Source organism: Myxocyprinus asiaticus, chromosome 23 (assembly GCF_019703515.2).
Source record: "Myxocyprinus asiaticus isolate MX2 ecotype Aquarium Trade chromosome 23, UBuf_Myxa_2, whole genome shotgun sequence".
In the NCBI taxonomy this organism is placed as follows: Eukaryota; Metazoa; Chordata; class Actinopteri; order Cypriniformes; family Catostomidae; genus Myxocyprinus; species Myxocyprinus asiaticus.
Window position 1 is genome coordinate 22,196,072 of NC_059366.1, and position 15,422 is coordinate 22,211,493.

The window sequence follows — 15,422 nt, forward strand, 5'->3', positions numbered from 1 at the left end:
GCATGCACAATACTCAATAGTAAAATGACTGAAACGTTTCGCCCCTCATTCAAGTCCCCGGTTCACACATGCTCATCAGCTGCTCACTGATGTCCAAAAGAGGTGATTCTCAGTTCAGTGTACTGGTGACTCGCAAACTTCTGTGATTGACTCAATGTACTGCTAACGCGAAAGTTGTTGTCCTTGAATCAGTGTACTGTTGACTTGAGAACTGCTGCAAACGACTCAATGTACTGTGACTGGAGAGCTGTAGACTGAATCATCTTCATTTGTTGATAAAACAGTAATACAATCAAGTCATAAACATTTCCAGTATGTTTTATTTGTTACACTCCCTGTTGTTCAGCAAAATACACCTGAAACATACATTTCACCCCTTAATCACACACATGCTCAATGTCAGCAGCTCATCGGTTCTCAGTATGTTGGACACCTCCGAAAGAGGTGATTCTCAGTTCAGTGTACTGTTGACACGAGAACTGTTGTGACCCGAGCATTCAGTCCGATTTGTGAACTAGTTGGAGTGGTTCATTGCAAAGAAGAGTTGGCAAATGTAGATATCACCAGTTCTAGGATCATATTACTCCCAGTTATCGGCTCATTTCGATTCGGAGTGTCAGGCACATCCGAGAGGCAGGTTAAGATAGAGTAACTTGTGGATCGGTGTTGACTCGAGACGTGAACTGTTTCAAACGATTCAGTCCGATTTGGTGAACTAGTTGAACTCGTTCACTAAAAAGAACCGGTTCAAAAGAACGATTCATTCACAAACTGGACATCACTACACGGCCATAGACTCACGAGCGTGGGGCTCGTGAATCGAAGTGATGCCCGATGCGTGAATTAATCAGTCTTTTGGGTCAGTTCTACTCAGTCAATTGTCTAACGTGCAGGCTGAATAGTTTGAAGCTCTTTGTCATGCAGTAAAACAGTAACGGGATGCTTTAGAAGACAAAGAACAAAAACAACGATGAATGAATTGAATATTTACTTGCAATTCATTGAAACAATACCTGCAGCTGCATTCAATCATTTGCCATTAATGAAGGTCATTTGCGAGTGCAGCCTGTGAAGGACTGTCTACTGCAGGTAAAGATACTTTCTAAATAAAAGTGTTTAAAACACTTACATGAAAGTGCTTAAAAGTACCAAAACCAAACCAATACCATGTCTCGTCTAGGGTGCCAAATGGGGTAGGACCAGCACTGCGTTAACTAATGTTAACTAAGGCATTAACTAATGTTAACAAATGCAGCCTTATTGTAAATTGTTACCAATATTTTACTCTGATTCTTGTTCGGTTTTGTTCTATTTCACTTGAAGGTTTATGAACAACACTGTAATCTTCTAAATGGCTCCCTGGCACAGATTTGAACTAAAAGTCTCCCAAGTCTCAGCCACTTCTTACCTCTTATGCCACAGAGACAAGGAGCCACCTATTTTAAATTAAGCACAGCAGAGTAACCAATTTCAGACGTGTCACAAATGCAAATTGTGAATAATGAGCTTACCACTCAATTCAGACAATAATAGCTCTGTTGAAGGAGAATTTAGTGCAGTGACAAATGGCTATTGTGGAATAAAAGTGATGCACATATTTTATGGTTGGCATTCAGACATGACACATCATTTAATACAGTACATGTTACCCTCTACATACAGTTCACATAGGGTAGGATGACTTACTGTTTGTGGGGGGTTTAAAACCTGGTTTCCACTGCTTAAATCTCCACCCCATCATTTCCTGTAATCTCACTGGCCTCCCTGCTACATGGATGTTTCTTTTGCTGTTCAGAAAAAAAAGCAGACAGGCTTACAGTGTTTATAGCTTAAGATGCCAGTAATGATTCACTGACAGGACAGGCACACACAGCCAAAATCTCTGCTGTGCGCCATTCTCGAAAGCAACATTCACAGAAGAGAGGAACACCCAGGATCAACCTGTGTCCTTGAGTTTGATGGACACGGCTTTTATCACACATTTTTATACATCTTTTCCTGTCTCTCTGTGTCTCTATCCCTCCACCTCTGTCTGTTTATCTTTCTCTAACACAAACACGTTTCTATAATTATTTCACCATACTACAGTATAAGATGTGAAATGCAGAAAACGATACATAAGTGAAACTGAATGCTTCACAAGATTATGAATTTTAGTGTATTTTTTTATTTTATTATTTTCTGAGAAAAATGAGAGGTAAAACTAGCAAGAAAGATGTCTAAATTACCATTCCCATTTATCTCATTGGCAGTTGCTCAGCTGTAACATGAAATAAAGTATAAACTAATTTATTTCATTATTCATTACTTTATGTACTTCATTTTACTTCATTATACTTATTTTTTATTTTTTTTTCAGAATACATGGCTGCTTTTTAATGGCCGTCAATTGAGAGAGACACTTTTTGTTTCCATAACTGTATAGTTACGGCATGTACCTGTGGAGGCTAATTAGACCATGCTAACTAGTCAAACCCTGACCCCTTGACCTGTACATGAGTAAAGCATAAACAAATCTTGGGGTAGGATAAGTTGAAGTTAATACACTCTTTAGTCATCTGCATTCTTTTTATTTTTTATCCCCTTTTCTCCCCAATTTGGAATGCCCAATTCCCACTACTTTAGTAGGTCCTCGTGGTGGCGCTGTTACCTCAATCCAGGTGGCAGAGGACAAGTCTCAGTTGCCTCCGCTTCTGAGACAGTCAATCTGCGCATCTTATCACGTGGCTCGTTGTGCATGACACCACGGAGACTCCCAGCATGTGGAGGCTCATGCTACTCTCCGCGATCCATGCACAACTTACCACGCAGCCCACGGAGAGCGAGAACCACTAATCGTGACCACGAGGAGGTTACCCCATGTGACTCTATCCTCCCTAGCAACCGGGCCAATTTGGTTGCTTAGGAGACCTGGCTGGAGTCACTCAGCACACCCCGGATTCGAACTCGCAACTCCAGGGGTGGTAGTCAGCATCAATACTCGCTGAGCTACCCAGGCCCCCAGTCATCTGCATTCTTTAATGCTCTACCAATCACCAGTTTATGTCTCCCAATGTCATACATATTCATCAAAGGAACACCTGACCCAAGATCAAGAAGTATATGTTGAATTAATACAATCAGTTCTCAAATTTCACCAAGATCAAGCTGGCAGAGCCAATCATTTGAAAGGCAAAACTCCACACCAGCTGCGCTCCAAGTGTGAATTATGAAAGCTTCAAATTAAGTTTGTTCAGTTGATTGAAGACAGTACCAGATTCCCTATTTGAAACAAGCCCTGGATTCTCTTATCTGTTACCTCTCAGCAGATGATTTTTTCATTGCGTTCTATTGCTTGACTTTGGGAGATCAAAATCTTCTTTCTGGAACACATAAATCTTGTCGTATTTTAAGCGAAACTGGGATATCTCTCCCCCTTTCTTTATCCCCCATCTTTTGATGGAAAGACGAGACTCACATGCACAATATACAAAGACACATACCTTCTCACCTTTACAGGAGAAGGGGAAAGGGAAGAGTGAGATTTTTCTTTATGTGGGTGTGCTCCTAGAGCCATCAGTTGCTATTGTGTTTAAAGAGCTAAAATAAGAAAGAAAAGAAAAACATTAATGGAGAACAAGCACTGAAGACACAATAATGTTCTGTTTTTCATCCTTTCACCATTTTTGAGCTTTATATCTGTATCTATGCTTATGTGCAATTACCACAAAAAAAAAAAAAAAAAAAAATTCACATGCTGTGTGTAAGCTCAGAGCTGTACATAGAAAAGAAAATAACTTTCACATAATCTTGCCCTTCAAGAATACTCATGAATGTCTGGATGTGTCATTTGATCAGGTTTTGACTTTGATCATAATACAAACTTGGCAAAGATGCAAATGCACAATTGTTAGGGCAACAAAACCAATAGATTGCAGTTGCTTGAACCAATTTACCTTAAGCCGTGGGAAAGAATAACACAAGCGTAAAGGGGAATTTATATTGATTGCTGCAATTCATCTGGAAGGGCCCTGTAAAATTCAGCATGTTCACACTTGTAAAATATTTATTCAGGTCTGAGGTAATGCTGTTGGATGGGTCATTTACAGTGACATATAGATCTTGTCAATCTGCCTCATAATGAAGTATATGCTAATTATATGCTGATTTCTAGTGCATATTGTCACAGTGTTTGCTTACATTGCTGTCTCCCTGGCAACTTGCCATGTAGGCAAGATTACAAAAATATCGAGGGCAGTTTTTCTCTTTTACATACCTTGACTGAAAATAAAATGCTTATAGCAAAACTAATTTTCAGCCTTGTGTATAGGGTTTCTATTAGCTGCCTGCCTGAAAACAGTCATCATTTTGCATTAAAGAAACCTATTTTCATGTGATAACTTAATCTAGCATCGATCTTGCAGTACTCAATGCATTTGATTTACAGCAATCATGTACAACACGATTTATGCACTCAGGGTTTAATACCTACCGCCTCTTTGTGCTATTTACATTTCTATTCTGTTTGATTGACAGCAACCTATAAGCTCTCAATTGCGCGTGTCTCAGTGGGGACCTGCTGTTTATTTGTTGAGTCATCTCTTTGTTATTGTTACTTTGAGAACTGCCTCCTGATTTCCAAAGCTTCACAAGAGCAGTTCCCTCATTCCAGTCACCCAGATTCCCTGATGATTGTAATATCTGATTACTGAAAAGGGAATCAGTGGTTCCTTATCTGTCACTCACTCGAAGTTGTGTCGATGTAGTGACACTAGGGGTCACTCTTGGGAGCCCCAAACACCTCTGATCTTTGAGAAAAGGCCAATGGGAATTGACGAGTGGAATTTGCATACCACTCCCCCAGACATACAGGTATAAAAGGAGCTGGCTCGCAACCACTCATTCAGATTTTCTCTTTGGAGCTGAGCGGTTGTATTTCAGTGAGCTGAATTCCTCCGCCGATCCATTCACCTCTACAAAAGCTGTTGGATTTATGGCACATTACAGTGGCTTCTCCCCCTCACACACTGCTGGAGTGCAGAGAACGCCCCTGGGCGCTTTGACAGTCAAAAAGAGTATATATTCTTGCAATAAAAAGAGTATATTTTCCCTACTAAAAGAGTGGCACTGACGGAGAACGTCTTTTAAAAGATGCCTCTCCATCTGTGTTTATTTCCTGGTTGCGGTCGTTACCTCTCTGCTTCCGATGGCCACGATCGTTGTCTTACGTGCTTGGGTGCTGCCCACGCGGAGACAGCGTTCATTGATGGGTCATGTTCTCACTGCGAGAGCATGACCATGGCAACGTTGTGGGCGTCTCAGGGCGAGTTTGCAATCTCATTCGGTGCTCGCAAAGTGGATGAGCTCTCGATCGCAGCATCGGAGAGCGGGCTGGTCCATTCTGACACCGAGGACTTGACTGGGCTCCCACCTTTGGGTGCAGTCGCCTAGTCGCAGGCCGATGCTGAGCTGGCGGCCATGCTTGCCCGGGCAGCTGCGAGCGTCGGGCTGGAGTGGAACCCTCCACTCCCCCCTGAACCCTCGCGGCTTGATGATTGGTACCTGGGCTTGGAGCGCTTTCTTCCCGGAGGTGCATGAGGAGCTCACGAGGTTGTGGCGGGCACCTTTCACTGCCCAGACCCGGTCTCTGAGCTCCTCCGCTCTCACTACCCTCGACGGTGGGGCTGCCAGAGGGTACTCGGCGATTCCTCAGGTGGATAAGGCGGTTGCGGTGCACCTGTGCCTTGATGCACCTTGATTCGCCCCATGCCGAAAGGCTGCGGTACCCACATGTTCAGAAAAGGAGCAGTTTCCTCATTTCCTGGGTCACACAGCCAGTGTTTATGGCCATCGTTATTGCGATCACCGGACACCGCACATTTATGGCAGGCATGACGCTGCGGAGGCAGGCCCCCCGCCCCTGCACGCCCAGCTGCGGCACAACACACCCGCCCGGGTGGTTGTGACAGATTATGAGGACAGTTCCCTCCTCTCCCGTCACTGACCGGTCCTATGGTGGGTACCCGGAGCCAGGACCCAGACTCGGGTCCGAACCCCCTCAACATGGCACCTCGGGTCATGCCCCGCCGCGAGACCCCACCCACCGGTACGTCTGTCGTGATTGTCTCCTTGGTCCCCCTCGCCCGGATCTCGGGGGCATGGCTTACACTCCCCAACCCGTCGCAATGGCTGACCGGGACCATCCGACTTGGCTATGCGATTAAGTTCGCCAGGCACCCGCCTGGGTTCAGTGGCGTCCGTTTTACCTCAAATGCAGGGCGAGAACGCCGCTGCCCTGCCTGCGGAGATCGCGTCCCTTCTGCTGAAGGACGTGGTAGAGCCTGTCCCTCCAGCCGAGATGAAGAAGGGGTTCTACAGCCCCTACTTCATCCTACCATGGAAAGGCGGTGGGTTGCAGCCAATCTCGGACCTGCGAGTTGTGAAACGGGCCTTGCACAGACTCCCGTCCAAGATGCTGACGCAGAAACACATTTTAGCGAGCGTCCGGCATCAGGATTGGTTCGCTGCGGTAGACCTGAAGGGTGAGTACTTCAATGTCTAGTACAAGGTCCTCCCCTTTGGTCGGACCCTATAGCCTTGTGTCTGCACGGAAGTCGCAGAGGCAGCCCTTGCCCCGCTAAGGAAAGTGGGCGTCCGCATCCTCAACTGTCTTGACAACTGGCTGACTCTAGCTCACTCTCAAGACTTGTTGTGTGCACACAGGTACCTGGTGCTCATGCACCTCAGCCGGTTGGGGCTTCAGGTCTACTGGGGAAAGAGCAGCTCTCCCCGGTACAGAGCATCTCTTTTCTCGGGTTGGAGTTAGACTCAGTCTCTATGATGGTGCGCCTCATGAGCGAGCGCACGCAGTCATTGCTGAACTGCCTGAAGCGAGGTAAGGAACTTAGGAATTGTAGGCAAGCCCAATGACAATGTACGCATTGTGTCCGTTCGTACTGTTTTTCATTGTTTTCCTGTCCTCTAGATGGATGTCTTTGACCATAAAGCGTCTTGCTGTTGTTCAGTGTCTCGTCCAGGAGTGTGCATTTTTTAAGACACCGGGACAAGTCTCAAGATACCTGCGTTCTGTTCTATAACTTGTGCTGCATCTAGCTTTCTTGTAGCACAAGGGTGCGTTCTGTGTGAACGGCCCCGTTCTCTTTCTTCGATCCTCTTTGATCCAATGAAAAAGATGGGCGAGTGAAACATTCAGGAATGAATCAATATGAGGGTTGTTTTGTTTGTGTTTATTCAAAATTAAATATATTGTACAGCAACTATATAATATTATAAAGGGCATTTTAAATGTATGACTTTCTTTCTTCCGTGAAAGACAAAGGGAGGTGTTTGGCATAATGTTAACCTCAGTCACTATTCACTTTCATTGCATTTTTTTTTCATACAATGAAAGTGAATAGTGACGGAGGATGTCAATCTCTAACAATCTGCCAAATATCTCCTTTTGTGTGTCACAGAAGAAAGAAAGTCATGCAGGGTTTGAACAACATAAGGGTGAGTAAATTATGACACAATTTTATTTTTTGAGTGAACTTTTCCTTTGTCTCATCAGCAATGAAAGAGAAACCTGTGAGCAATAAAAATGTCTCTGGGTTCACAAACACCTGTCTTACCTGACTAGCAGAACTCCTCTTCTCATTTCACTGCGCTGGGTGCCGTTAGTCCTCTGGCCTCCTTAGGGTCTAAACATTATGATGCGCTCCTTTAATAATTCTTCCTAAGCCTTTCAATCTCCCCAGTGTCCCTTAGTCCGTCAATCAACCTCAAAGGCATCCTACTGTCTGCACTCTCCTCACCTTTATTCACAAACCATGAGCACTTCAGAGTCATTACCCATAATGCCCTGGGAGGAACACAGCATCATCCTTACAATGACAAACAATGGAGAGCTGAGTTAGTGCTGACAGGCATACTCTGTCTGGCAGTTCATAAGAAGACTTTTGTAAGTCTGATGTAAGATGAATAGCAAAGAGAGTAAAAGGACAGTGATTGGTTCCATCCTGCTGTGTCTGTCACCAGCTGTCTCAGCATATCCATCTACTAACAGAAAAGAGTGATAATTTGCACTTCGGAATGCTGGACAAACTCTGCCATCTCACTTGTAATGGCAGCTGTTATGGCAACTGTATCTTTCTTTCTGCTTAAACTGATGGTACTTCTGACCACAAAGTGAGAATAAAGGTCATGACAGCAGTTCAGCTGATGATGCTTTTATGGCTCTAATGGTTGTGAAGTGTTGGAAATGGATATCTTAATGACTAATTGTATCACATTTTAGGATGCTGAGTGTGCCTGATACACTCCCTGAAACACTTTACTCATAGACATACAATGATTATACTGAATGTGAACAAACCATACTTGCTCCTAATGTTGTTTGCTCACAGTGGAGTACAACTTACATAGACATCTGTGATACTTAAATATACAGTAGCTATAAGTTTTCAGAGGGCAAACTTATGGTCTGTACTTTTGATCACAATGTAGAACTGGATACCCTCTTAATGGCATTGTATATAGAGTCTACAATACATGTGTGTACAATGTATAAAAATGTACATGTGTACTATACATACTGTACATACATATGATGTATATTATAGTGACAATAAAGTGATTTCAATTATTTGATTTGGAAAGAAATCAGTCAAACTGGCCTGTTTATTTCCCAGTCAAAATACTTTATTGATGCTACACCATACACTGTTCAGAAAAAAAAAAAGGAAAATAAAAGTGTATCCTTTACAGGTCAATTGGAATTTATTTTACCTTATATGTCCCGAAAGGGTACATATTAGTGCCTTGTTGTTGTACAACTAAAGGTACAATAATTTGTATTAATTATAATATATATATATATATATATATATATATATATATATATATATATATATATATATATATATATATATATTAGTGTAATAGTGTGTACTTAATTAAGTGTGTATTGGTTATGTAGTCCACCACAGTATAAGACATAAGTACAAGAAGTACAGAATATGCAATACCCAGACTATGTTTAGTATACACATAATGCACATGATACACAATATATATATACACAATAATACACTACACATGTTACACAGTATGTAAGACAGTAAGATGTACTACTTGAACAGTTCCATTGGTGTGGCAGTTGCAGAATGCTTTTCAATACACATACATCACACATGTAACATAAATACATATATGGAACGTGCCTGTTGCAAGGGTCTCTGTAGCAGATCCTGGTGGAGTATCAGTAAAATAAAGTAGTGATTGGCACAGTATATGGTTCTTGAGTGCAAAATCAGGCAAGAAACATTCATATGCTGTGGGTATAAGCCCATTGTAAGGCTAGTGCAGTGCAAAAGGTTTACAGATTCCTGTAATACTATTTAAAGTACACAAGCCACAAAACATTTTCCCTTATGCATGTATAGATCTGGTATAGCATGACCTATGAGCTACAGCGAGACTAGACCATTTTGCACTTGTTCTCGTCGTAATAACTGTCATTATTATGACTGTATAGAACGGTGGCCTTTTCAATGCTTGTCCCATTCAGCTGTTCAGTTTAGATATTGCTTTTCTCTCTCTCTCTCTCTCTCTCTCTCTCTCTCTCTCTCTCTCTCTGTCTCTCTCTCTCTCTCTCTCCCTCTGTCATCCACTGGTATGTCATGAAACTGTCTCAAATGGTTGAGAAAAGGTCCTTGAGGCAGATTTTAGCCTTAAGCAGTAAACTGAGTAGTCACTCACAACCAGACTGTTACCCTTAAGTGACAGCGTGCTTGCATGCTTTTTCTTTCAGAAAAGCAAAAATCGAGGTTACAGTGAGGCACTTGCACTGGAAGTGAATAGAGACGATTTTGGAGGGTTTAAAGGCAGAAATGTAAAACTTGTCATTTTATAAAAGCGCTTACATTCATTCTTTTGTTGAAACTGGTGTATTATTTGAGCTGTAACGTTTATTTAATCGTAATTTTTACAGTCATTTCAGGGTTTTGGGACTTGTTGACATTTGTCACGTCTGTGTGTGTTTTTGTTTGTTTTGTTTTCATGTCTTTTATTTTGGAAGTTTAGTTCAGTGTTTCCTTGTTCCTGTTTCTTGTCATGTGGTTTCCTGTTCCCCCCATGTGATCCTGTCTTGTATATTCATGTGATCATCTTGTTTTATGTGTTTTGTTCTTGTTGGTTCTTGGTTTATTAGTCTTGTTTTTTTCATTGATTCATGTTTATTAGTCTTGTTATCTTGTTTCTTTGTTCTGTCCTGTCATTGGTTGTCTTGTTATCTTGTTTGCTCATGACCATGTATTTAAGCCCTCATGTTTGCCATTGTACTTGGTCAGGTATTGTTTGTGTAATGTTGGCCTTTATTCTAGTTCATGGTTTTTATGCATCTTGTAAATAAACCTCACTTGGGTTCTCACATCATCTTCATTCTGTTCAGCCTGCCTGCATCAACGTTACATCATTATATCGTCAAGGCAACAAAGTTGTAAAATTGGATATAACTTTACACAAACCGTTAGTAAGTGATTTTATCGGACTAAAATCATGTTGAGACAAGACGTAAACAGTGTGTTTATACTTTTGAAATAGTGAGTGTTTCAATGTTTACAGATTGGACCCATTCATTTCCATTGTGTCTCACTGTATCTCACTGCTGCTTTTTTGGAAGAAAAGGAGGAACGAGTCAATTTAATTTGTGGTAATCAATATTATGCTGCAAATGCGGTCAATTGAACTTGTATTGAACCCAGAATATATGAACTACTGTTCATCCAGTTTATAGATCATCATGACAGTCTTCAAAATTTAATTTGGGCTGCATTTGCTTTTTACTTCAGTGCATTAATTTGGAATTAGACAGCAGAATTAGACCAGTTAAACAGTTATAGCATGCAGTAATTTTAAGCATTATGAGAATGCACTTGCATGTGGTCTGAAAACCTTTTGTCAGTTTTAACACCTCCCATTTTATGACACACACTCAGTCTTTCACTGTCTCTCTCTCTCTCTCTCTCTCTCTCTCTCTCTCTCTCTCTCTCTCTCTCTCTCTATCTCTCTCTCCCGCTTTCTCTTTTAAAGCCATGAGGTCTGGATGTGGTGGCATTCTCAGTGAAAGCAGGTGGGATATGGGTGAACGTTGTGCCTGGCCTTTCAGAAGCTTAGTGTAATCTCTGATTTGTAAAGGGGGGTGGCAAAACACTCTCGCTGTCCAGCTGTGTTGTACTGCTCAGCCAGGTCAGCATGATTATTTATGAATTTTTTGCACTTATTACCATGTGTATTAGAAAAAAATTGCAAAGGAAAATAACTACATGAGAGGATGAAGAGAGGCCATGCTGCTTTATTCTGTGTTTTATTTTATTTTTGGTATGAAAAGAGCTGATTTTCTGACCTGTCCCAGAAACCTCATACATGGGACCTAAATTCATGCAAATATGTTAAATAATACAATAAAAGAGAACAGATGAGGCAATTTTAAGTAGACATAATTGGTACTGTTGCCATTGGTACAGCTTATTCACAACAGTTCAGATATACATTATAACAGACAAAAGTTTGGACACATCTACTCAATCTTCATTATTACTATTTTTTTTTTTTTTTTTTTTTTTTTCATATTTTAGATTAACAGCAAAGTCCTCAAAACTTTGAAATAACACTAATGGAATTAAAAAAATAAATAGAAAATATAGCACAGCAGTCCATGATTTCATTTTAAAGTAGAAGCAGAAGAGCTACAAGATCATGAGCAAAAGGACATATTAGATATTAATATCTATGTTATTTATTAAATATTAGATTTCCAACATTCATCAGAATGTGTGTGGTTAAATGGAATGTTAAAGTATCTGATTTTGTAATTATTCATTTATATTTGAATGAACAGTGATAGTAGTTTATGATCCTCCCCAAAATGGCAAATCTCCAAAACAGATCATTATCATCTTTTGGAGCAGGAGCCCAGCTGGACTTCTGGAGTCTATAGACAACCTTGAAGATATCAATCACATTTTCAATTAATACACCACTGCGCAGGGAAGGAGAGGGTAGGGTGGAGAGATCAGATAAAGACCAGGGGTGACCTGTGTGCATGTCTTTGTGTTAGAGAGTGAGAGAAAAGCAAGTTTAATGTCTTTACAGCATGTTGATTTACTTCATTTTTGACCAGTTGTTCAGCAAACAGTTTCTTGGGGAAACCCCCATTTTGTCATGTTATCTGTAATATTTGTGGCTACATTGGGACAGAGCAATCCTGCATCTCTCTCAAAGCTCAAGGTCATTTGAGGACTTATCTTTAGGCATACATACAACAATAATGACCCTGGACCAATAGATGTTCCAAAAATATATATAAATTAGTATTCAGGTTTAGATACTTCTAGAAACTCATTGCAATACCATTCACATTTAGCCTTGGTGAAAATGTAGCAGATGTGGCTGTATGTTTGGCAATAGCAGAATTCCTTTGTTTTATGCATACTTTAAAATTCTTCACTGATGAATTATCACTTAGTCCAAAGCATTTTTATCTCTGTTTAATCTATGCCTTGTTTCCTGTATGCACTTAGTGTATCTCCATATCTACAACTAATCAATGTTTGGATAAACAATTCTGGATCTGAGGAATATTGAAAATCACAGGGATGAATAACTGAATCACTCTAAGACTGCTCAGGGCTATTCTCTACTTTAGATATTGAATCTAAACAGATTCTATTGCAATGGTGATGTCAAAACCAACCACTCACATGTGAAAGCTCTCTCTCACACACACACACACACACACATGCATCCGAAATTCATCCAAGCGTTGATTCTGATGTTGTTGGTGTAAGTAAATGGGGTTCAGCTGGTCATGTGTAGCCTAAGGCTGGTATGGGTAAAGAGTTTATGGTCTCTCATGGTTTCATTTACATCCTTCTCTTGGCATCAGGAGTGCAGAAACCTTTTAGTTTTTGTTGTAAAGCTTCTACAGATAAAACCCTGTCTCTCTTCCTCTAGACTAATATCTCTAGTTCTATCTTTAACCTACTTCTTCAATCACCCTTTGTTGTAATGACACTTCAATAAGGTCAGACTGATCTAAATTCTGCATATAATGTCATCATTCTGAAATGCAGGGTTTCTGTTATATTTTGTAATTGTTATAAAGCATTAACATTGAACCAACTGTGAACAGTTACCCAGTGGGGCCTCAGTAAGACTCATTGAGTTGTATTACATTCTGCCACAACCACTGCGTAAATCCAAATTAACATTCAAGGAATGGGGACATCTCTCTATCAGTATGCACACAGTTATTTCTTATTTTCTGTTATAGATTTGAAGCTATAATTTATGACTTATGGTGCACTGGGCGTTAACCCAGACAGAGAGCTGCAATATTAGTCATTTTTCAGGCAAATCTTATCCTCACCAAAACCTATTGTTATTGCATAAGAGAGAAAGTAATTTTGGAACAACATAAGGATGACAGCATTTTCATTTTTTGGTGAACTATTAATTAAAAAATCCTAGAAACCAAAACACTGATCTAAATAAATTAATGTATTATCAAGGCCTTTTTAATCTCAAAAGAACTATACAGCTAACTCAAGAAGAGCAAAAAAAACACAAAAAAAACAAAACAAACTACAAACTGAAACTAAAGTGCTGCCTAAGGGACCATCGAAGAACCTTTATTTTTAAGGTTGATCAGTACGAGGCAATAATGGAAGTAAAGACAATATTTAAGTAAACCATTCATTCATAGTCATGTTTAAGATCTGAAAGTGACAGCATTTAAAATGTGTCTGGGACTGGCAAAATGGAATCTGTCTTATTTCTGACAGGGAGTTGTCAGTGGAGGTGTGTGTGTCTACTGACAAAAGAAAAGTGATAGGGGGAAAAATTAAATGCCTCCTTAAAGCAGTTGATTCAGACACTGTGTGTGTGTGGTAGTCAAACAAAATGTGTTTAGCAATTTTATCTTTTTTTGTGTTTATTTATTTATTTATTTATTTTTTGTCCAACAGTTGGTAGACATAACATTAGTCTGACAGTATTTTAGTCCTTATTATTATGTTGCATTGCACAAAGCCTTAGCATTTACAATGGATTAACAATAGCATTACAAGGCTACAGGGTGCAATTACATTTAGAAGAAGAAATCACCCCACTTATCCTTGAAATGGTACAGAAAAGAGTTTCTGCAAAGTTCCAGAAAGACTTTGTAAAGCTCTCCATGGTAAGACAGATAAATACCCGAGAGAGTCTAATTTAATAGATTAATGTTTTGTCTCATTTTCAATGCTAGCCCTCATCCCTGTTCGACTTCAGGGGACAATAAGAACAATTTGGGGCACATCCCCTGTGCACCTGTGACTGAAGCAATTTAATGTGAGTGTTTTTCTCAATGATGACAAGATAAGCATCAGCAGCCATGTCCATCTTCCTTTCTGTCTCAGCGACAGAAATGATCTCAAGTGAGATACTGAGCGCTGCATAAAATCAGCTATAATATACAGTATGAGCCAACTATGGTAAAAACTTGATTCTTTATGTTTAATCAAGTGGCCAGGGATTTTATTCTGAGCATCCAGTAACAGAAGGAACAATTAGGGTGTTAGAGTCCTTGGTTGTTTTGAGGGAAGTTTTAGAAGGAGAAAATGTCCCTAAAGGCTCATAGCTTTTAACAAGCAACTTCAGAAGGTCTTATTTTTGGCTCCTTGTGTGTGAGTGTTTGTGAATAAGGGAAGTAAATGGGCTTGAAACCCTACAGTCTGCACCTGCCTTACAGTCTGTCTTTCCTCACATTATAACATCACAGCACAGCCACCTTTATGCTCAATAGCCACATTACTCGCTCATTTTTTCCTGTAAGATCGGAATTCTCGGCACACAGCCAATGATCTCATAAAGCTTACATTTGATACGGATGAAAGTTCATCTCACCATGGATTGTTCACAACATTATAGAGAGTTGCATGCCTACAGGTTATGTTTATATATTCTGTTGTGGTTACTGACAGTTTTAAAAGACATTCTGGAGAGAATTCAATGAGTTTGTTAGCTTTCCCAAATACAGACTCCCAAGGGCACCAATCTAACTTCTGCAAGTTTGTAGCAACACACCCACATTGTGACTGCCACCACTTATAGTCATGTTCTTCTACATTTTACTATGACATAATTTTTCTGTCAGACTGTGAAATCTGAATTATGTTTTAGGTGGTATTTGAACCTTCAAACTCAGAGCAGCATTCTAAACTCTTATACAGTCAAACCACCCCAATTTGATTGCATGCCAAGAAGGAGTAGAGAATGTCTTGTAAATAAAAAATTAAATAGAATTTTTGAGCCTGACCAATGTCTCTTTTTAAGAGCATGGTTCTTATCCTTCTGCTGTCAACACATTCACAGATCCTCGAGAGATACAATATTTTACTCAG

General features: G+C 40.3%; 1 protein-coding gene across 1 annotated transcript in view; it reads left to right on the top strand.

The window, feature by feature from the left end:
• Positions 1 to 15,422, top strand: part of LOC127414195 (pro-neuregulin-3, membrane-bound isoform-like) — a 602,373-nt gene that overhangs the window by 512,406 nt on the left and 74,545 nt on the right. The gene's annotated exons all lie outside the window — the stretch shown is intronic.